Genomic DNA, 21,772 nt, shown 5'->3' on the forward strand with positions numbered 1-21,772 from the left:
CCTCACATAGAAAGGTGCTGGCTCAGGTAGTAAATGGCCATCAACTGTGATTGGATGGCCATCAGCTGTGACTAGTTGGCCGTCATCTGTAACCAGTGACCCGTTGGCCACTAATATAACTGCCGTGGCTACGCTAGCAGCAAATGGGGGCTAGCAAGAAGATGGTGGCTGAGCTAGCAAGCTGCGGAGTGTGGATTGCAGATTGCAGAGAAGAGGATTGCTAGCAAGTGAGATTGTTTGGCAGAGACAAGTGGAAGGTGGGTTGCAGATCATGTGGCTCCTGCTTCCTGTGTCTCCAACCCAGCCACCAGCGAGACCATAGTGTTATGACTCCCCTACCTATGGCTCCGTGGGTGTTCCTTTTGGCCTAGCCACATCCTGTGTTCTTATGTGGGGAGCGGGAGCAGAGACCCCGCAGGCCGCCCCGCGTGACACATGGCGCAGCGAGCAGGGTTTCCCGCATGACAGTGTATTTGTTTAGTGTCTTGATTTAAAAAAAAAGAAAGTTGGCCACTATACTGGGTTGAATAGTGTCTCCCCAAAAATCATGTCCACCCAGAACCTAAGGATGAATCTTATTTGGATGTGCATTCTTTGCCGAAGTAATTAGATAAGAATCTCTAAATGAAATCATCCTGGATTTAGGATGGATCCTATATCCAGTGACTGGTGTCTTTATAAGAGAAAAGACGGGGAAATTTGATCACACAGAGATGCAAAGGAGAAGACAATTTGAAGACTGAGGCAGAGATTGGAGTGATGCTTCTACAAGCCAAGGAATGGAAGGAGCCCCCAGAAGCTGGAAGAGGCCAGGGAAAAGTCTCCTTCCAGAGCCTTTGGGGGAAGTGCAGCCCTGCCAGTGTCTTGATGTCAGGCTTCCAGCCTCCAGAACTGAGACAATAAATTCCTATTGTTTTAAGCTACCAAATTTATGGTAATTTGATGTGGCAGCCCTGGGAAATAATACAGCAACCGTATGCCAGTTCATAAGATTTCTTTTCGCCATTTGCTAATCCATTAAATTCAATGGACATTTATGCAAACAAATGTACACGACAAAAATGCGTACCTCTGCAGGAAGGAGTGTGCTTAACTTTGTTCCCATAGACACTTGCTTTATGTACAACTTACATGTTGCTTTGTTGGACACAGATACTGTAGCTGGGGTCAGCAGTCTGGACGCTGGTCTTTACTCGGTCACTGATTCATTATGACATGGTGTGGACTGTATTTTGTCTGCTGGCCAGTTTCTCTTGGTGCACAACGAGATGGTTATCTTTATGGGTCCTGTCAGCTCAGTGACCCTGAGCCTATGGATCCCTGCCTCTTTCTCTCCTCAATGTTTGGGGTATGCTTTTGAAGACGTATATACTCTGAGTGGAGTACATGTGCCTCACTGGATAGGTGTAGAGAGTATGAGGATATTTTTTGGGGGGGATGGGGCAATAGGATAGTAGTTTACCCAGAAATAGCACATTGTGGGCAAATTTTTAAATGCCTACTATGTCCCAGTCACTGTATGTATATTGATGCCAAGTACTCTTATCACACACAACGTAACTCATGTTCAGTCAAATGCCCTGAATGACCATTTTGATTGTCTGACTAAATGGGCTGGAAATCAGTGTGAGGGATTTGATTAAGAAAACTTTAATCATAATAATGATATGTAGGTGGAAGCTGAATTCTTTGATAGGAGCAGATTTTTACACATATGCTCAAATTCAAACCCTCAAAAATGGAAGGCCTGTCAGTGTGATTTGGGGCCTCACCTTTAGAGAACCTTTGAAATTTGGTAGTCTGTATATTCACTTTCCACAGATCAATTCCTCACTCACCTGGGGTTTTCCTGTCTTAGAGCCTAGATTGTTGGGTTTGAAGGGGTCTTAACAAGATCGACACCCATTTGCCGTTGAGGATAATGAGGGCCAACTGAAGAAATGACTTGCTAAAGGTAACAGTGGAGTGATTTGCAGAGGCAGGACTCAAACTGTAAGCTCCTTTATTTTAGCCTAAGTGTCTTTCCACCCTCTGTTACATTGTTACTGTACTTTGCCCAGGGTTGTGGCGTTTTTTTCCCCAATGAGAATATAATTATTTTACACTTTTGAGTTAATTAATCTCCTTCTCCTCCTCTTCTCTTCCCCCTTATGCAAACTCACATGTAGGCTCACACACTTATGTACACTTATATTCCCATCAGAGGGTTTTGAAAGGGAAGCATTGTGGTTCTGTGGCTTTTCTGTTTTGCCTGAAGGAAAGCTCCAGCTGACAGTTCTGAACTGGGTCCATACTTCTAGTTGGTTAGGGATGGGTTAGCAGTTAGGTCATTAGGGCATCAGTGTGGCAGAACCCTTTCTTCTTAGTGGGGTGGGAATGACAACCTTTTGATGTACATTTTTTAAAAACTCATTTTTGTCCTCAGAGATGGGATGTGAACAGGCAGGATTGTCAGACCTTTCTTTGGAGTCTGGGCTAGAGAGGCACACCCATAGGAAGGTAAAGGACCACTTCTCTCTGTCTCAGAGCAGCTAGTAAGCGTCACACATCAGCTATGGTAATCCATACTTCCTTTATCCTCCTATTTGCTCTTGTCCTTTGGCTCGCTTTCTCTTCCCTTTGCTTCCTCTGCTCCTCCCTATCTCTTTGAGCTTCCCTCCATCTCTCTGCTGGATACCTTACAGAATAAAATACTACTTTAGTCTTTCCTAAAACAACCACAGATCCAAAGCCTTGCAGCGCTGTATTCAGAGCCCCAGCACAGCCGCGTGCTCAGCACCAGTCAGTGGTGAATCCAAAGCCAGCAAAGGGGGAGGGGAGGAGAGAAGGAGGGAAGGGTGAGAGAGAGACGGGGGAGAGGGAGGGAGGGGAGAGGAGGGGAGAGAGAGAGAGAGAGAGAGAGAGAGAGAGAGAGAGAGAGAGAGAGAGAGAGAGAGAGAGAAGAGAGGAAAGAAGAGGGAGGAGAGAGGGAGGGAGGCAAAGAGAGGGAGGGAGGCAGAGGGAGAGCGAGAGCGTGAGCGCGCGCAAGCCAGCAAGCAAACCAGAGAGACAGAGGAGAGAGGGACCAGGATAGAGACCCAGAGAAAGAGAAGAGGAAGCCGAGCTCTGTGGGGGCTGGACCTCCAACTTGTTTCAGTTCATTCATCCTTTTCTTCTCTCCACTTCAGGGAAGTGACTGTGGCTCTTGGTAAGAAACAGAGATGTCCCTCCTTCCCCCTCCCCCAAGCTCAGGTCTCCTTTAGCGATAGCATCTCTCCCGTACTGAGAGTCTCCTTGGGTTGGCTGGGGAGGCGAGACATGCCCTGCAGCTGTGATGCTATCCTGGGTTACCCAGTGGGGCTGGTGGAAACCCAGAGTCGGCATCTGGGCTGGGAGGCACTGAGGTAAAACCTGATTTGGGGAGGGGGGGGTTGCGATGTGGTGTATGCATGATTTGCTTCATTGTCAGTGAATTGTTTTGTTCTTCTTTGGAAGCAGGTCAGCATTGACCTTGCAAATTGCTTGGGGGGCCCAGCAGCTGCTGCAGAAAGCCACTGAGTGGCCCCTAGCCAGAGCAGACAGCACTGTCATGACCCCCCAGACAGCCCTAGGCACGGGGATGGGGTAATGGCTGGAGCTTTCTTCCTCTTTTAACTCTTTCTCTGCAGCTGCTTCTCACTGCTGGAAATGAGAAAGAAGAATACCGTGCAGCCCCTTTCCCTGTCTCCTTATTACCTCCCCCAGCTGCAAGTGAATAGAAAGTTGTAAATAACTGCTTCCTTTAAAAACAGATTGAGACCTCCCACCTGCCTTTAAGAGGCTCATTGTGGGGTTGGGCCTGAGTTCCTTCCCAAACTTGGCAGGCTTCTCTTGCTTCCCTGTGGGAAACCCAATTGCCTGCCCACTCCCCATCCCAGGTAATTGAGCTGACTGGCTAGACCAGGGATTCAGATACCCTACCCCATCCCATTGGCAGGCATGGTATGTGGTCCAGCTGTATCCTTGTGGGGGGGGGGGGTGGGGAAGAAACACCTGATGGTTTGCCTGGAACTGGTTTCCCAGTTTGCTGCTCCTCTGACTGGCTGAGGGTGGCCTAGACAGGACTGGGGGAAGGGTACTGCTAGGTTTAGAGAGACAGTGTGAGGAGCCAGGATTCCTGTTGGGAATGGTATGGTTTATCGAGGGTCAGCAGATGTCTGGAGCTATGCAAGAGATGGCTGAAGCTCTTGTGGTATAGCCCCTCTGAACTGCTAGGGGAAGGGATCTGGCTGCTTGATGGGGGCTTTTTGAGTTGTCAGCACTGCCTGCCAATGATAGTCATTATAGCATCTACAATACTAATAGCTAACACTGCTGGTGACTTAGGAAGTTTTGGATCTTGGGCTGAGGGTTTAGTATGTACATGCTATTGTTATCGTTGATCTACTGATGAGGCAAGTGAGACACAGAGAGGTTAAGTAACTTGTCCAAAGTTAGAGTAATTAAATGTCCCAACTGGGAATTGAAACACAAGCAACCTGATTCCAGAATACATGGTCTAGACCATAAACACTACTACCTCCTTGAGGAGGATTTTGTATCTTTGTCTGGTAGGCAAAGGTGCTGCTTGGCAAGGTTTTATTTTTTGGAAAGTAGTAGCCTAACAGAACTTAGTTTGAGGCATAGTGCCTGCCCATTGTGGCACCAAGCCTCGCCTGGGTTTCCTGAAGAAGCTACCCACAAGGCTTTCCTTTGAAAAGGATGCCTGGAAAGACTTCACTTTACCACAGGCATATCCTCATCCGTCTCACATTGAGTGAAACACTATTCCTTTTAGGAACACGCTCTTATTTTCAGAGAGTGTAGAGTCGCTCTGTCCGAAAATTTTTAGAATACTAAAACCGTGGAACTGGAAGGATCCCTAAAGGTCGTGAAGCTTTACTTCTCCACCCAGTTCTTGAATTTGTTCTAAGTATTCAATTCATCAACTGATTTCTATGTGAACTCCATCACAGGGACAGAGAGCTCATTAGATGACTCTATCCTTGAGCAACTCTGATTGTCCAAAAATGATCCCCATTATATGCCAATATCTCTCTTCCTGTAACCTTTATTCATTGGTTCTTTGGGACTATCTGGAACAAATTTGTTTGTTCTTAATAATAGCTCTTCAGATAATTACAGCAATCACGCCTCTCCCCGCAAGCCTTGAATCTGACAAAAACACAAGTAAAGGATCGTCACTTGCCTCATTTGGGAGACTAGACTTGTGTTAATATGGTCTAGTATCTCATTCTCTTCTTTGTCAGCTACAAACGGATCCTACTGAGCTTTGATGGTGTAAGCAGCATTGATGGTGTATGTTCACTTCCTTGGAAAAGCTTACTGTCTGGTATCAAGTGGACTGATGGGAACAAAGAAACTCTCTTTTCTTAAATACCAGGAATCAGTTGGTACTAGTCCTCCTGAAGCCCAGAATGTCCAGCCAGCAGCCAGACAATAGGCCTGTGGGAAGATTTAAGAAGCAGGGGTTAAGGGCAATTACCATAAAGGAGATACTTGGAATAGTGGTGATTCAAGGTTCACACAGTATATGGAAGGAAGGAGAATTGCTTGAGATACATTCTGATAAAACAGTGACGTCACGGAGGGATGGAACAGAGTGGGACTTGGTGGAATAGGAGTGAGCATGAAGTCTGCTAGAGTGGAAAACTGACTTGGGTGTTAGGAAGCTTGAGTTCTATTCCTGCCTCTGCTACTTTGCCAGTTACCTTGGACACGTGATTTTCCCTCTGTGGACCTCAGTTTTTCCATCAATAAAATGGTGAGGTGGGCTTTATCACCAAGGGTCTTTCAGCTCTGCAGCTTTCTGTCTGAAGTCAACTATGAAATCTCAGGGTGCTAAGGGGCGTCAGAAATCATCTCGCCAGTGCTTCTCAAACTTTAATGTGAGAAAGAATCCCCTAGGGATCTTGCTGAAATGCTAATTCTGATTCAGAGGGTCTGGGGTGGCACCTGAGATTTTGCATTTTAACAAGCTGTCAGGTAATCCTGAACCTGCTATTCCTGTGCTTTTCAAACTATCCTGGAGAAAAAGATCAGTTTGTTTTTCTCCCCCAAATTTTCCAGTCCATCACAGACTGTTATTTTAGTAAAATACATTAACTGTGAACTACTAGAAAATGAAAGAAAAAAACATACAAAATATAAGCTCATAGTTTTATTATTAGTTTCAACAGACATTAAATATTTTTTGTCAAATGCTATACCATTTTGTAAGTGCTTATTTTCAATCTCCGCACTTAGGCAGTTGCTGTCTGGTAATAAATGTTCAAAGACAGACACTGATCTGTGGACCACATTTTCAGCAGCACTGGTCTAGGCTGCCTCCCTATTTAATTTAAGAGGCCCAGATTGGGCCTAGTTCTAATTTCTAAATCATTTCTGCCAGGTGATCTTTCACCCTCAGGTTAAATATCTTCTTTGATGGAGAACTTATTATCCTCACAAAGTAGGTGTCCTGACTGTCATAAAGGTTTTGTTTTGAAGCTTGTATATATTCCATTCTTAGATTAAATATTCCAAGCAAGTAGGGGGCTGTATCAGTCCAGTTTATTGTGCTATCAGCCACAAGCCTAGTGCATGGCATAGAGTAGGTACTTAATAAATGTTTGTTAAGGGAGTGAATAAAACCACTTGGTGTTAGTTATGCCTTTTGAGGTCATACAGTTATTAAAGAAAGGTAATTTTGGTTTCCTTCCAGCATTTCTGAGATGGTATTTATCCTTTTCTATAAATTTCTTACGGGGAATGGAAGGCCAGCTTACCCGTTCCAGAGAGCTACGTGGCATCCGAATTTTATTTGGAAGGAACTATAGGAAGACAGGCAAAGATTCTATACACTCTAAACCCCAAGACTTTACCTGTAACTCATTTATCAATTCAGTCAGCTATTTATTCAATGATACGGTTAGGCGCCATGCAGATGATGCAAAGGTGAACAAAACAAACATGGTCCTTGCTTACTTGGAGCTTGTGGTTTGATGGGGAAGAGGTCATAAATCAGATAGGCACATAACTGGCATTTCAGCAGCGATAAATACTATGAAGGAAAAGTATGTGGGTGCGGGCTATGAAGGCATATAACAGGGAACTGATCTAGCTTGGGGTTTAAGAAAAGCTGCCTTGAGGAAGGGGCGTTACTGCTGAGTAGAGACATGGCAGTGGAGTGGCAGTGATGGAGGGCTAGTATAGTTTTCCAGATGAAGGGAAAGGAATGCACGAGACCCCTGAGATGAGAGAAGCATAATGAATTTGAGAAAATGAACAGAGAAACAAATGAAGAATTTAATATTAATCTCTCTTGAAATGGGATTTCAGGTCGCCTAGTCTCGATGCTCATCCTGGCTTGGATGCTGACTTAGTTTCTTGTGACAAATCACTTGTCTAGTTTTGAGTCTCAGTTTTTGTAACTGTAAAATGGGGTAGGTTGGACTAGACCTAGATGATTTATAAAGACCCTCCGAGCTGTAAGGTTCTATAGTTCATGCTCTGTTCTGTGCCATATTCTCGTGGTCCTGTGCAGGTAGTGCAGGCTCAGTCACTTATTTAAGCCACACTAAAGATTTTATATGGCATTCTGAAGATCGCTAATTTTGCTGGAAGTATTCACAGGGTTTCGAAAATATCGCAGGAAGGCCCCTTCCTTGTTTCATTCCTGGCATCACTGAAATCATGACTGTCCTGAAAGCTAAGGAAAGAACTGACTGTGTTCTAAAATCTGTAGTAAGTCTCGGTATTGGGTGACATTGCCACTACTGTTGGTTTGAAATAAACTAAGGGCACTGAAAATAAAATGGCACAGAGTATTGTGAAATGGAATGGTCCAGGTAATCTCTTCCTGGGGGGAAGACGTATGGTAAAGGGAAATAGTGATTGGTCATAGAAAAACATATTCTATACTTAAAACATGATTTTAAAGGTATTGGTGTTTGTACACATCAATGTTCTCACCATATACAGAAAGAAAAAGAAAAATCTCCAGGATGTGTATTTTTAAAATTTAATTTATTTATATTTTTAAATTATTTTCAGTTTTCAATTACAGTGGACATTCCATATTATTTTGTATTAGTCTCGGTGTACAGCATAGTGGGTAGACATTTATATAATTTATGAAGTGATCCCCCCAGTTAGTCTAGTACCCATTTGACACTATACATAGTTATTACAATATTATTATTTTTATTAGTTTCAGGTATACAAAACAACATAGTGTATTAGACATTTATATACCTCACAAAGTGATAACCCCAATAAATCCATTATCCATCTGACACTGTACATAGTTATTAGAATATTACTGACTATATTCCCTATGCTTGTATTTTACATCCCCATGACTATTTTGTAACTACCAATTTGTACTTCTTAATCTAGGATACATATTTTGAAGGGTGCTTTTCTCTTTAAAAATGATTTCTTAGAAGGAATGAAGTATTACATAGTTTTTTTTTTCCAACAAAATGGGAGGTGAATGTGATCATAGCATAAAATAACCTTTTAAATAGTTCAAGAGGAGCTCAGAAATAGCAGAGTCCTTACCAATCATGTAATGGCAGCCTTATCACTCAGTACACATGGTCATCTACTGTCAATGTGAGTAGTTCCAGGAAAGGTTGCTTAATACCACCCGATAATACTTGTGATTGTTAGCAAATTCTTTTCCACACTGACTTGAAATTTGTCTTCTGAATCCAACCCATTGATCTTGTTCCATGGCGCAACTGGAATGCTGAGTAATTTCCATTTCCCTTCCCTAAATAGCCATTCAAAAGTTTAAAGATAGTTTGTTCTTTTGATCTTTTCTCTAGTCCATATATTACCAGTTCTTGATTTCATATGACATATATTTTGAGTATCTTCTATAGGAGATGCTTCAGTTTTCAGGATCACCCTTAATACATAATGTCCAAATCTGGGCCTGGTGCCTCTAGGCATGGTTGACCAGCACCACCATATAAAAATATTTGTACTTTTATAATCTACCTTAAAACTGTAATATCTACCTTTACACTGTTTTTTCCTAGTTAGAAAAATAAAACAGCCTCATAACAGAAAATTTGGAAAATGGTGAGAAGTTAACACAAATAACCTCCAAATACTTAGTCCAAAGATAACTTGTTCTACTTCCTTCCAGATGTGTTTCCATGTTCCCGTATTTAGGAACCCACCTTATATGTACTATTTTATATCTGGCTTCTCTATTGGTATATTGTGAGCATTTCCCCATGTCATTCTATAGCCTTTAAACAATTTTTGACAGCTGCATAGTTTTCAGTTGTACAATTTACACCATAATTTTTAACAGACCTCAAATTGGTCATGTAAGTTGTTTTCAATTGTAAGTTCTCATGAATAGCCCTGCAATGTATACCTTTATACATAAAGGTATATATTTTGCTTCTTTGATCTTCACCTCTTTCTAGATCTTTATTCAAATGTCACCTTGGTGAGGTCTTCTATAAGGACTATACCTAAAAATGCAAACCCTTCTCCCCCACACTGTCACTCTTTTCTTTTCTTGCTTTAGTTTTTATCCTTGGTCTGTTTTATCACCTAATAGACTAGATATTTTACTTATTTATTGTTTGGATTCTCGTATTAAAATGTAAGCCCCTCGAGTGCAATGTCGGGCACACTGTAGATCCTTACTAAATATTTGTTGAGTGAATGGTTTTCTTCAGATGGGTTTTTATAAGAGGCATTAATGGGCCTAAGGATATTAAAATTGAGGTATGTGTGAAGTTGCCCCACTATGGAAGATTGCCGATTTCTGCTCATACCCCTCTGCCAGTGCTGACTATTGCCATTTTTAAAAAAGCTTTGCCAATCTGATAGAGGCAAAATGGTACCTTATTATTTTAGTATGTTTCTTTTATTTTAGTGAGCATGAATACATTCTTGTATTTCTTGGTCACTTTTGTTTCTATCCTATGATCATATATTCATGACCTGTGTACGTTTTTCTATTGAGAACTTATGTATTTCTTCTTTATTAAATTTATTGGGGTGACATTGGTTAGTAAAATTATATAGGTTTCAAGGGTACAATTCTGTAATACATCATCTATATATTGCATTGTGTGTTCACCACCCAGAGTCAGTTCTCCTTCCGTCACTCATTTGTATGGACAATGTATCCTTTTAGTTTAGACCTTTCTTCTGTGGTTATATATGGAACATATTTTCCAGGTTTGTATTTTAAATTAACTTTGATGCATAAATTAGTATATATGAATTAATTAATATATATTAATTAATGTTATATATATCTTTACATACACACACACACACACACACATCTTTACATGGGTAATTTTGGGGGGATGAGCTCATGATTGAGAAGTTTTTCCCCATCCAACATTGGATAAGTCCTTGAGTGAATTTTGTTTTTATTGCTTACATTTAATTGCTTAATCCCTCTGGAATTTATTTTGGTGTGTGGTGTGAGGTAATTATCTAAATTGTTTCCCCCTTCAAGTGTTTCCTAACACCGAATATTGAATAATTCATCCTTTCCCACTGTTCTGATGCCACATTTAATATATATCAATTGTTATATATAGTAGGTTCTCTTTTGGATTCATCTTTTTTCCATTCTGTCAGTCTGTCACTTGTCCTAGTTACAAAGTTTAAATATTATTGTAGCTTTAAAAGAATTTTTATCACCTCAGCTTTTCTACTTACTAGCTGTGTGGTCTCTACGTCTCTATTTGTCTATCTGTAGAGTTAATAATAGCAGTAACCTTTATTTTATGCTTTTAACTTTGTGAAGTGGACCTGTTTTTTAATTAAAATTTATTGGGGTGACAATGGTTAGTAAAATTACATAGGTTTCAAATATACAATTCTGTAATACATCATCTATATATTGCATTGTGTGTTCACCACCCAGAGTCAGTTCTCCTTCCATCACAATATATTGGATCCCTTTTACCCTCATCTACCACCTCCCTCCCCCTTACCTTCTGGTGACCACTAAACTATTGTCTGTGTCTAAGAGTTTTTGTTTCTTTATTTGTTTGTCTTGTTCCTTTATTGTTTTCAGTTTTATATCCCACATAGCAGTAAAATCATACGGTTCTTGACTTTTTGTGTGTGACTTATTTCGCTTAGTATAATAATCTCAAGATCCATCCATTTTGTCTCAAATGGTACTATTTCATCTTTTCCTATGGCAGAATAGTATTCCATTGTGTTATATACCACATCTTTATCCAATCATCTATCGAAGGATACTTTGGTTGTTTCCATGTCTTGGCCACCGTAAATAAAGCTGCAATGAACATCGGAGCACATATATCTTTACGGATAAATGTTTTCAGGTTTTTTGGGTAGCTACACAGAAGGATGGCTGGGTCATATGGTAATTATATTCTTAATTTTTTGAGGAACCTCTACCCTGCCTTCTGTATCAGCTGCACCAATCTGCATTCCCACCAACAGTGTATAAGCGTTCCTTTTTCTCCACAGCATCTCCAACACTTGTTATTATTTGTCTTGTTGATGATAGCCATTCTGACTGGGGTGAGGTGATATCTCATTGTGGTTTTTATTTGCATTTCTCTGATGAGTAGTGATGTTGAGCATCTTTTCATGTGTCTATTGGCCATCTGTATATCCTCTTTGGAGAAATGTCTATTCAGGTCCTCTGTCCATTTTTTAAGGGGATCTTTCAATCATTATTTCTGCTAATTTATTATGACTGATAAACAGAGAAATTGTTATATATAATTTTAACTTCTATTTCTTCACTTTGCTCAAATTTATTATTAAAATTTATAGTTTACAAGTTTATCTTCTTATTTTTATCTTTTTTCATTTTGAAGAATTTAATATGTTTAGAAGGGAACTCAGAGAAGCATCTAAAACAATGAGTAAATAATCACCCATATACTGCTCCTAATGAACAAGTATTAGCTTTTTGTTGTTTCTGTTTCAGATATGTTTTTAATTAAGTAAATAAACCATTACAGGTAAAATTTATCTTTCCTTGTGTCTAGGCCCACCTTCATTTGTCACCACATCCTCCCAAAACACAGCACCCCGAGCCACCCACACTTGTTTATTTTTCTGTTTGGTCACCTTTTGCTTAATGATTTGTAAGAGTTCTTTATACATTCTGGATACTAATTATTTGTCAGTTATATATGTTACTTATGTCTGCTTTTAATGTATCACCTTAGCTTTATATTTTGTTTATGGGGTCCTTTATCATAGAAAGTTTAAAATTGCATGATCAATTTATTAATCTTTTCTTTCCTGAATTGTGATTTTTGTGTCATATGTAAGAAACATTTTCTTATCCCATGATCAAAAAAATGTTCTCCAAATTTTCTTTGAAGTATTTTAAAATTTTGCTTTACATTTACTTTTAAAAACCATCTGGATTTTATTTTTGCATGTGATGTGAAATATGGGCCGATTTTTTTTATGTCAAATATCACTTTTTTCAATATCATTTATACATAACTGGTTTAGAATTCAAACTCCATCATATTGCCCAGTGTTTATAATACACATACTTGGGTCTATTTGGAGGCTGTCTATATGCGCCATTAATCCATTTGTCTACACTTGTGTTGTTTTAATTATGAATACTTTATGAATCTTGATATTTGTAAGGTTGGTTATTGTTCACTCTCTGCCCTCACTCACACCCACACCACTTTTCTGTTCTTTCTGAATTGTCTTGATTATTTTGGCCCTTTGTTCTCTTAATTTTAAAGTAAGATTTTTAAATTCCAAGGAAATCATGTTGGTTTTTCTTGGAATTTTATTGAATCTGTGGAATGATTTAGGGAAGAATTGATATCTTTTTGGTAAAGAAATTTCATATTCCTAAATGTTATTTTATTCTTGGTATTTATTCAAGTCTATTTTTATAATCTTAGATGGAGGTTTGTAATTTTATTAATAATACTTTTACATATGAGACATAGTCCTAGACATCTTTTACTTTACCAGTTAGTTTATTAAAGTATAATTTACATAAAAGTTACCCTTTGAGAATATACATTTCAAAGAATATTAACAAACATATGTGATCATATAACTACAACCACCACCACAATAAAACATAGAAAATTTCCCTCACCGCAAAATGTTCAGTTGTGGCCCACTGCAGCCAATTTTCCCCGAGCCCATCCCAGGCAACCATTGATCTATTTTCTGTCTTTATACTGGGCGTGCCACAAAAATATATACATATGACTTGTATTCATCTTTTGTTATCGGTGTATATTGAGTATTACAATTTTAATACAGTTTTTCCCTTTCTTAAAACGTGTATGCATTTTTTGGCACCCTCTATAGTTTTGCCTCTTCTATAATATCGTATAAATGGAATCATATAGTATGTAGCCTTTGGTGACTGGCTTTTTTCATTTAGCACATGATTTTAAGACTCATCCATATCATTGCATGTATCTGTAGTTTGTTCTTTATTATTGCTGAGTGGTGTGGCCATTCACTACTTGATGGACTTTTGGGTTGTTTCCATTTTTGGCTATTATAATTAATGCTGTTATAGATGTTCTTGTACAGGTTTTTGTTTGCACATATGTTTGCATTTACACTAAGTAAATAACCTATGAAGGGAATTGCTGGGTGATATGGGAAGTGAATGTCTGACTTTATAAGAAACTTCCAAACTGTTTTCTAAAGTGGCTATACCATTTTATAGTCCCACTAGCAGCCTGTGAGAGTCCTAGTTGCTTAACGATCCCGCCAGCATTTGGTATTTTCAGCCTTTTTTAAATTAATAAACTTTATTTTTAGAGCAGTCTTGGATTTACAAGGAAGTTGACTAAAAAGTACAGAGAGTTGCTATATACCCACCCACATCCAGTTTCCCTATTATTAACGTCTTGCATTAATGTACATTTGTTACAACTGATGAGCCGATATGGATATGTAATTATTAACCAAAGTCCATCCATAGTTTGCATTTGGGTTCATTCTTTGTGTCCTGCAGTTCTGTAACTTTTAACAAGTGTATGTCACCAGTATCGTACCACGTAGAATATTTCACTGCCCTAAATATTCCCTGGGGCCCAGCTATTCATCCCTCCCTCTCCGCTGTGTAACTGTCTCTATATAGTTTTGCCTTTTCCAGAATGTCATCGAGTTGGAATCATACAGTATGTAGCCTTTTCAGACTGGCTTCTCACACTTAGTAATATGCATTTAAGGTTTCTCTGTGTCTTCTCATGGCTTGATACCTCATTTCTTTTTATTGCCAAGCAATATTACATTATCTGGATGGACCACAGTCTTTTTCCCCCATTTACCATAGAAGGACATCTTGGTTGCTTCCAAGTTTGGGCAATTATGAATAAAGCTGCTACAAACATCCATGTGTAGTTTTTTGTGTGAATATGTATTTTCTTTAAAAATTTTTTTTAAAATCTATTTTTCAATTTTTTCAATTTAAATAGATTTTTAAAAATCTTTTTCAATTTGTATTGTATATCTTGTATGTATTGTATGAAATTTTTTTCAATCTGTATTGTATGTCAATACAATATTATATTAATTTCAGGTGTACAAAATAACAAAGTGTTTAGACATTTATATACCTCACAAAGTGATCACCCTAATAAGTCTATTACCCATCTGACACTGCACATAGTTATTACAATATTATTGACATATTCCCTATGCTGTACTTTACATCCCCATGACTTTTCTTTTTCAATTATAGTTGACATTCAGTATTATATTTTTCAACTCATTTGGGTAAATACTGAGGGCACACTCACTGGATCATATGGTAACACTATATTTAACTGTGTAAGGAATTGCCAGACTGTCTTCCAAAGTGGCTGTACCATTTTGCATTTCCACCAGTAATTAATGAGGGTTCCTGTTGTTCCACATTTTCACTAGCAGTTGGTGTTGTCATCATTTTGGATTTTAGCTACTCTAGTTATTGTGTAGTGGCATATCATGTTCTTTTTTTTTTAATTTGCAATTCCCTAATGACATATGAGTTCGGCATATTTTCATATGCTTATTTGTCATCTGCATATATTCTTTGCTGAGGTGTTCAGATCTTTGGCCTATTTTTAAGTCAGTTGTTTGTTTCCTTATTTTTGAGTTTTAAGCATTCTTTGAATATTTTATGTGTTTTTAAAATATTTTCTCCCAGTCTATGTCTTGTATTTTCATTCTCTTAACAGTGTCTTTCACACAGCATACATTTTTAATTTTAATGAAGTCTAATTTATCATTTTTTCTTTCATGGATCATCATGCTTTTGGTATTATATCTAAAAACTCATCACCAAAACCAAAGTCACATAGCTTTTCTTCTATACTTCTTCTAGAAATTTTACAGTTTTGCATTTTGCGTTTATGTCTGTGATCCGGTATTTTGAGTTAATTTTTGTGAAAGGCCTGCGTGTAGATTCATTTTTGTGTGTGTGTATATCTAGTTGTCTGGCACCATTTGCTGAAAGATTATACCTTTTCCATTGAATTGTACTTGCTCCTTTGTCACAGATCACCTGATTGTATCTGTGTGGATCTATTTCTGGGCGTCTCCATTCTCTTCCATTGATCTATTTGTCTCTTCTCACCAATACCACACTGTCTTGTTTATTGTAGCTTTACTGTAATTCTTGCAGTTGGGTAGTGTTAGTCCTTCAACCATAGTCCTGTCTTTGTGTTTTTTTTTCTTATTCTGTGTCTTCTATCTTTTCATATAAACTTGAGTATCAATTTGTTGATATCCACAAAACAACTTGCTGAGATTTTGATTGGGATTGTGTTGCATCTGTAGATCAAGTTGGCAAGAACTGAACATAACAATGTTGCACCTTCTTATCCATCAATGTGGAATAGCTCTCCATTTATTCAGATCTTTGTTTCCTCAGAGTTTTGTAGTTTTCCTCATATAAATCTATGTATTTTTTTAGATTTTACCTAAGTATTTCATCTTTTGGTACTAATGTAAATAGTGCTATATTTTTAATTTCAAATTTGAATTGTTCATTGTTGGTGCATAGGAAAGTAATTTCACTTTTGTATATTAAGTTTATATCTCGTAAGTATTTTAGCCATTCTAGTGAGTGTGTAGTGGTAGTTAATTGTGGTTTAATTTGCAGATCCCTATGGCTAATGATACTGAATAGTTTTTCATGCGCTTATTGGCCATTTGTATATCGTCTTTGAAGAAATGTCCATTAAAATTGTTTGCCCATTTTAAAATGGATATATTTGTATTTCTGTTGTTGAATGATAGTGTTTCTTATTGTATAGAGAAATACAATAGGTTGTTATATACATATTTAAAAATACATACACATGACACACATACATATTTAAAAGATGTGTGTTTTGAAAATATTTTCTCCCGTTCTGTGACATATCTTCATTTTCTATTGTGACTTTTACCTTTTGTATTTTGAGAAGTCTTTGCCTAAGTTCAAAATGATCCTTTTGTTTGTTTTCTTCTAGAATTTTATAGTTTCAGTTCTTTGATTTACATCTTTGATGCATATTTAGATGACTTTTGTCTTTGGGGTAAGGTAAAGTTAGTTATATGTATTTCATATGGATGTCCGATATTTTGTCATTTTTGTAGCATTATTTATTGTCAAGACTATCCTTTGCTCATTGAATTACCTTGGCATCTTTGTCCAAAATCAATTGACCACATATGTGTGGGTCTACTTCTGGACTCTATTCTATCTGTTTGATCTATGTGTATAACCTTGCAACATTACCACATTATATCAATTATTGTCATTCAGTAGTTCTCAACTGGGGCATTTTCCCCCTCAGGGAACATTTGGCAATGTCTGGGGATATTTTTGATTGTCACAACTGGAGGGTGGTGTTACTGGCATTTAGTGAGTAGAAACCAGGCAGCCTCTCACAAGAAAGTATTATCCAGCCCAAAATATTAATACTGTTGAGGCTGAGAAACTCTGCTATAGCATTATAATAAATTTTGAAATAAGCTATTGTAAATCCTCCAACTTTTTTCTTCATTTAAGAAAATATTTTGGCTGTCCTGGGTCCTTTGTATTTCCACATAAATTTTTTATCCAACTGATACATTTCTTCCCAAAAATCCTGCTGGAAGTTTTAATGGAATTGAATTAAATTTACACAACAATTTTGGGAGAAATTACATGTAAACAATCTTGAATCTCCTGATACATGAACATGGTATATCTTTTCATTATTTATTTCTTCTTTAAAGTTTCTCAACAATGTTTTTGTAGTTTTCAGTGTATAGGTCTTACATATGTTTTACTAAATTCATCTTAAGTATTTCATTTTTTGGTGCTATTATAAAGACATTTAAAATTTTTCAACTTTGGAATGTTTATTGTATATAGAAATACAGTTAATAGTCATGGGGGATGTAAGACACAGCATAGGGAATATAGTCAATGATATGGTAATAACTATGTATAGTGTCAGGTGGGTACTATGCTAATCGGTGGGATCACTTCTTAAATTATATAAATGTCTAACCACTATGCTGTACACCTGAAACTAATATAAATAATATTGAATGTCAAGAAAAGAACACCTGTGTATCCACCACTGACATTAAATAAAACATTGCCAATATAATTGAATAAAAGAAATACAGTTAATTATTATATATTAACTTTGTATCCCATGACCTTACAAAACTCATTTATTAATTCTCGTAATTTTTAAGATTCTTGGGAATTTCTATGTAGATTATTTTGTTGTCTGGGTATGAAGAGTTTTAGTTCCTCTTTTTAAATTTGTATACTTTTTTTCTTGTTTTGTTTTGTTTCTGCTGTATTTGAAATTGATAGGCCCTCTAATAGAATATTGAATAGAAGTGGTTAGAGCAGATCTCCTTTCCTTGCTCCTGATCATACAGGGGGAAGTATGCCATCTTTAACCAGTCAATATGAAGTCAGCTTGAGATTTTTTTACATGCCATTTATACGTTTCAGGGAGTTCCCTTCTATCTGTAGTTTGCTGAGGGATTTTATCATGAATATATGGTTGATTTTTCAAATGCTTTTCTGTATCTATTGAAATGATCTTTTTAAGTCCGTTGGTATGGTGAATCACAGTGATTATTTTTCAAGTGCTAATCCACCTTTGCATTCCTAGGATAAAACTCTGCTTGTTATATATTTCTGGATTCCATTTGCTAATGTTTTCTATGGGGCTTTTTTGTTTGTTTGTTTGTTTTGCTTTTGGTGTCTATGTTTCATTAGGGATATTGACCTTTAATTTTCTTTTTTTATATTTGTTTCGTTTTGGTAAAGAGTTATTCTGGCCTCATAAAATGAGTTGGGGAGTTCCTTCCTCTTTTATTTTCTGTAAGAGTTTAGAATTGGCACTGTTTCTTCCTTAAGTGCTTGGTAGAAATCACTAGTGAAGCCATCTGGGCTTTTTTGAAATTTTTTAATTTGGAATTTTTTTTATGGTAAGGTTTTTACCTATGAATTTAAGTTATTTAATACATAAAGGGCCATTCAGGATATCTATTTCTTCTTAAGTGAGAGTTGGTGATTTATGTCTTTCAAGGAATTTATTCATTTCATCTACATTAAGTTTATTTCCATAAATTTGTTCATAATATTTTCTTATTATCCTTTTAATGTTTGAAAGAACTGTAGTGACATACTTGTTTTCATTACTGATAATGGTGATTTTTTATCTTCTCTCTTTTTCTCTTTATCAATCCAGGTAGAAGTTTACTAATTTTATTGAACTTTTCATACAGCTAGCTGTTAGTTTCATTGATTTTTTTTCCCCTATTGTTTTTCTATTTAATTGAATTCTTCTATATTTATTATTTCCTTCTTTCTGCTTGCTTTGGATTTAATTTACTCTTCATTTTCAAGTTTCTTAAGGTGGAATCTTAGATCATTGATTTGAGTTTTTTCTTGCCTATTACAAGTATTTAAAGCTATAAAAACTCCAATGTGTACTTAGTTAGCTATGTTTTATAATTAAAAAAAAATATTTCTCTTTTTCAGTTACAGTTCACATTCAATATTATTTTATATTAGTTTCAGGTGTACAGCATAGTGGTTAGACATTCATGTAATTTCTGAAATGATGCCCCGATTAGTCTAGTACCAACCTGGCACTATACATAATTGTTGTAACATTATTGACTATATTCCCTATGCTGTACTTTACATCTCCATGACTATTTTGGAACTACGAGTGCCTTTTATTTTTATGGCTATTTTAATTAGAATCCTTTTTTTCTATTAGGTTTTCTAATTGATATTTGTAAGTTGGTCTTATGTTTAGCAAATTTAAGCATTCTTATTTATCCTTATAATTTGTTACTGATCCTTTTTGGATTTTCTATATTTTTTTATATCTCCTGCAAATATCAATAATTTTGTCTTCCTTTTATAATTCTTATATTGATGTATTATTTCTTTTCTTATTGTTTTGGCCAAAACATACAATATAATATGGCTTAGTGACACGGATGGCACAGTGCTAGTCTTCCTGACCTGAGTGAAATTGTTACTAAAGTGTCTCCACTACGTACAGTATTTGGAATAGGTTATTGGTAGATATTCTTCATCAAATGAAGGAAATGCTCTTGTATTTCTAATATGCTAAAATTTTTATCATGAGTAAGATAATTTCATTGCATGCTTTTTTCTTCGTTTATTGAGATTTTCATATATTTCCTTTGATATAATATGTTATATGTTTTTAAATTACTGTAGGTAACTCAACCCCTTTCATTACCTTCTTTTTCAGAATTATGCATTGTATTGATAGAATATTTGATGTTAAATTGCCCTTTCATTTCTGGGATAAATTTGCTTGATTATGGGTTATATGTGGCCATGTTTATTTGTGTTTGCCCTTTAAAATTTTATCTATGTTTATGAATTGCTTTTATTGTTTCTATTCAATTTTGAAATCAGTATTATATTAGCTAACAAAATAAGTTACATAGTTTTTCATCTTTCTCCAGTTTCTGGAACAGTTTGCAAAAGGTAAGATTAACATTCATGACAGTTTAATAAAACTGACTTTTGATTCTGGTGTGATCCCATTCACCCTCATTACAGGTGTGTGGAGGGAGATTTCATGTTTAACCTCTGGATTCAATTTCTGTTCTATTCCAGCTTGTTATGTCTTCTATTATTTTTATAGGACATTATCTGTTTATCCTGTTTTTGAATATTAACGGCCTAAATCATATTTCGGTATGATTTTTAAAAATTTGTTTTGATCTTTATCAAAATTATGTGGGAACTTAGTTTAAAGTCAAATATTTCTCCGAGGTTTGTTAACAAGAACAGTAGTTCCCTGACTTCTCCCCAGAAAGCCACCATTTTCAACCATTTCAGGTAATGCTTTTGTTATTTATGTTCTATTATATTCCTTCAGAAGTTTGAAAGCATTGCTTCACTCCCTTCCAGCTTCCAGAATTGCTGTTAGGAAGTCCAAAGCTATTCTGATTCCTGAACATATGTGCTTGACACTTTGCCTCTCTTTCTCCCGAAACATGTAGGATAATCTTTTTATCCCTAGTGTTCTGACAATGTTATGTCTTCTTGTGATCTATTTTCATCCATTGTGCTGAGTACTCAATTGATTCTTCTATTATGAGAATTTTCTTACTGCCATTTTCTCCTTCTCTCTGTTCCTCTCCCCCTTTCCTCTCCCCTCACACTCCACTCATCCTTCCCTCCATCCCTCTCTGTTTCTCCCACTCAAACCTTCCTAGCTCTCAATCTCTTTCTGCTTCCTCTTCCCTCCTACTATTTAAATGTTGGCCTTCCAAGGCACGTTTTTTAAATTTCTTTCCTTTTTTTTTGTCTTCTATCTCCTTGTTTAAAGACTCTATATTTCAGGAGGTATCTTCCACTTTATCCACCAAGCCTTCTATTGAGTTTTTCATTTCCTCTATCATGATTTTAATTTCGAATGTTTTTTAAAATTATTCTTTGAATTATCCTTTCTTATAGAAACTTGTTCTGTTTTCCTGGATGCAATATTTTGTCTGATCTCTCCAAGGTTATTAATGATATAACTTTTTATGCATTTCATCTCCTTGAAGAGCCTTTTCTTTCCAAATTTCTGAAAAACTTTTTGTTGTCTATCTTTCATGTTAAGAAGCTTTCCTCATGGGTCTTCTGTTCCTTGGTTGTTTGTTCATGTTTAAAAGTGGATCATTAAAAACTGTTTAGAAATGCTGAGTGAGGACATATATTATCTACTGAGGGTGTTTTGTTGAGAACTAATGTCAATGGTTTTAGGTCCTTTTACTTGGACTGAGAATATTCAACAGGAATGGATATTCTAAGTGTCTTCATTGGAGATACAGATATAATTTCTTGTATCCTGGGTGATAAACAGGGTTGGAGGTGTCTTGTGAAATGTTTTTATTGTAAACAGGGTTGGAGGTGTCTTGTGAAATGTTTTTATTGTCACATCTCCCTTTCTCTTTGTCCTTGGTGGTTTGTGAATTAAAATAAATCCTTTTACTGCCACTTTGGTGGGGTTTCAGTATGAAGCAGAAGCAAATGCTTATATTCAATTGACTAACTGGGAAAGACTCTTAAGATTTTAAAAAGTCTTGTAGTTTCTTGTATAGTTCCTTATAGTTATTTTTTGTGGTTATTTTGTCTTTTCAGAATCTGTAGGTAATAAACTCTTAATTTAATATGTATGCAAATGTCTTTCTTTTGGCAACACTATTATATGATGGTTTAAATTAGTATAAAATTTCATATACACACACAAGTATATATGCTATT

General features: G+C 36.6%; 1 protein-coding gene across 2 annotated transcripts in view; it reads left to right on the forward strand.

Moving 5' to 3' along the window:
- The first annotated feature begins 2,984 nt into the window (after positions 1-2,984).
- Positions 2,985-21,772, forward strand: part of GABRA3 (gamma-aminobutyric acid type A receptor subunit alpha3) — a 196,996-nt gene continuing 178,208 nt past the window's right edge. Inside the window, exon 1 of one of the 2 annotated variants that reach the window (XM_033135444.1) lies at positions 2,985-3,187. The gene's annotated coding sequence lies outside the window, so the exon portion shown is untranslated. Of the gene's footprint in view, positions 3,188-3,366; positions 3,384-21,772 lie in introns of those variants that run through there. The other variant, XM_033088249.1, reaches the window with a different exon arrangement.

Source organism: Rhinolophus ferrumequinum, chromosome X (genome assembly GCF_004115265.2).
Source record: "Rhinolophus ferrumequinum isolate MPI-CBG mRhiFer1 chromosome X, mRhiFer1_v1.p, whole genome shotgun sequence".
Lineage (NCBI taxonomy): Eukaryota > Metazoa > Chordata > Mammalia > Chiroptera > Rhinolophidae > Rhinolophus > Rhinolophus ferrumequinum.